Source organism: Tetrao urogallus, assembly GCF_951394365.1.
Source record: "Tetrao urogallus genome assembly, chromosome: 16".
NCBI classification, from domain to species: domain Eukaryota; kingdom Metazoa; phylum Chordata; class Aves; order Galliformes; family Phasianidae; genus Tetrao; species Tetrao urogallus.
The window spans coordinates 7,412,532-7,415,380 of record NC_136829.1 but is presented as its reverse complement, the minus strand read 5'-3'; positions in this window follow the sequence as shown (position 1 = coordinate 7,415,380).

The window sequence follows — 2,849 nt, the reverse complement described above, 5'->3', positions numbered from 1 at the left end:
AGTAGTACTTCCATGTACCTTCCTGAAATTCAAGCTCAATATAAACACTCATTTTCAATACAAAATTTGACTTTTTTTTACTTAAGGAAACTACTGTAATGAAAGCATATTTTCCTTAATAAAGTTGAAGTCTTTTTACTCCAACTTCTCCATAAGACTTATCCCATTATTAGAAAAAATTGGGATTTTACTGAATCTACTAAAATACAATGCATATAATTTTTTTATTTTTAGCTAATGCTGTTTCTGAGGAAGTCTTTATTAACATTTTTCATAGGTTATTTAACTGAACTTTTAGAGAAATCACTTCAAATTTCACTTCAAATCTATCTCTTGGGTTGTTGTGTACAGAATATCACTTTTCATCTTTTTTCTGATCCAGAATACAGTAAGAAATTATTTGAAGATCCAGTCTCATGTGCTGATTTAATCCTATTCATTTGTGGCATTGTACTTCAGTAAGAGTTTCTAACAGAAAATGACTGTAAAATTTTATGGTTGAACTATATTGCAAATATTTATATTAAATATTTCATGAAAAATGTAGTGTTTGTCTTGTTTTTACTTCATTTCCAGAGAGAAAAATGACACGATTCAAAATTCGGTGTTAAGCTAAAAGTTAAAGTAGAAAACTCTTTGGCAGTTCCTCAAAGAAAATGGGAAATCTTACTGATTTCTAAATTACCTGTGGTAACTAATACAGTACGGTCTCTATTTCTAAGGAAAGTCCATAGTCATATAGAGTAGCTTGAACTCAGCAATTTGGAAAGCTAGCCTTACTCGCCTTGAGCAAGGGATTTGACTCAGTGACCTTCAGAAAGGTTCTTTCCAGCTTAAATTCATCTATGACCTTACATGAAAATGTTTATTAAAAATACCCTCTTTATAAAGCAACTTCTTAGGTCAGAAATGGCTGTGAGACATTTCCATCCCACATGCACTGAGAGTAGAATGGAGAGTGAGTGCTCTTACGCCACGGAGTGGAACTAGCTTATTGTGAATATATAGTTTTAAATGAAAAATACTTCTTATAAATTAAACTTTAAACATATGAGTCTGTGTTCTGCCAGGGAAGAATTGAAGTAGAAAATAATGTGGTCTATTCATTCCATCTATGTAATTACAGCGCAAAACTTCTAATTTTTGACCGTTTTTTTTAAGCCTGCAATCATTGCCGTCCCCACTAGATGGACCTCATGAGATGCAGAGTTCTTCACTGATCTAATCTGTGTTTTAAATATTTTCTCTTAACTGTACGGGGTTTTTAAAAGTACACTTTACAGCCCAAGTTGTTTTTTTTTTTTTTTAACACTGCACACAAATTGCAAAAAATAATGTTATTTTTAGTAAGGACTTCTATTGAAATAGAAGTATGAAATTTTACTATCCATCCTCCAGTCTTTACTCATTCACTTCTAAAAACATTGAGCAAATGCAACCAAATTCAACGAAGATACAAATATAAAGCATCATGATGAAGTATTCACAAAAGCACAATGTCTTTTAGTCTGTGGCTTGGAAAATCCAAAGTCATTCAAAGCAGACTAAAATGACAGCAATTGTGTGCTGGAGGACTGTTTCTTTTTTTCTTTGGGTAAAGATCAGCACAGGGAAAATGGCCTCCCTGGGCTAAGCTACCTTCTGTGAAGAGTATCTGAAGTTCTAACAGAAGCGGCGCACTATAGCACATGCAGTCTCCAAACGACTTGCTAGATTTGCCCATCAGCAGACTAGAGTGACAATGGTCAGCTGACAGTGATCGTGTGTGGCTCTGAAGTCGTCACGATTTTATGTCTCTTACCAGAGCGGAGCAGAAAGAAGGTTAGGATGCTTGTGATGGATGGACAGCTGAGGATGTGGGGAAGAACCTTGAGCACTTTGCTGCACAACTACAAGATAGCTAAGTGGAAGTAGTAATACAGCTCATAGGCACCGTTTGGAATTAAAAAAAACTAAGATACCCTTAAAATATTTATTGCATTTTTTAAACATCCTTTGAATGTATGTTACACGTTTTTATCAGTGAAGGTCTGCGCTGTCTGCACTGGTGCTAAACAGGGCATGTTACTTTCATGGACTATTGGTTAAATCTGTAGTTAACAGTTCCTAAGCTAAACGATGTGGTTCTGCCTATGAGACACTTCTCTCCTTCCTTCTAACCCTTTTTTGTACATTACAGCTGGAATGTATCTACCAATAAGTATTGCATTAATAAAAAAATATTGATAAATACAATAAACTGTATGTTAAAAGGTCATTTACATATTTCTGTGAAAAGCCAAGTTAAAAAACTGCAATTAATAGAAAAAAAATCTTTGGATCAAGTATTTGGGTGATTCAAGTCTTTGATAAGTAAAACGAACATTAAAAAGATGTACAAAACTACAGCTAGCTACAGAGCAAGCTGAATTATCTGTGTCAATTTGATTGGTCCAGGGCGTGACATCTCCTGTGATTCATCAGTTTCTTCTAGTGCTGCCCTTATGCGTGCTTTGTGTTACACTGTATGTTCTTACCTTCAGCTCTTGAATGTTAGTTTACCTGAAGTGTAATACTATTTGTATTCTTGCATTCCCACACTGAGCAGCTGAAAAGGCCCAACGTCCATCCGCTGTTTGCAGTTTCTATTTACTAGCTGGCAGCAATTTCAAAGCAGTCTATACAAACAATTCTACGTACCTTTAGTTTCTTGATTATTTTCATGCTTTGTGGCTTCACGGAGATCACCTCAACAAAGCTGTAACACAGCACCCTCTTCAGATTTCTGACATTGAGTCACTTCCTAAAAGGACAGCATTTAAAATACCTGCAGAGAAATTTTTGTCTTGGGAGTTTGCATCATTTTGTTG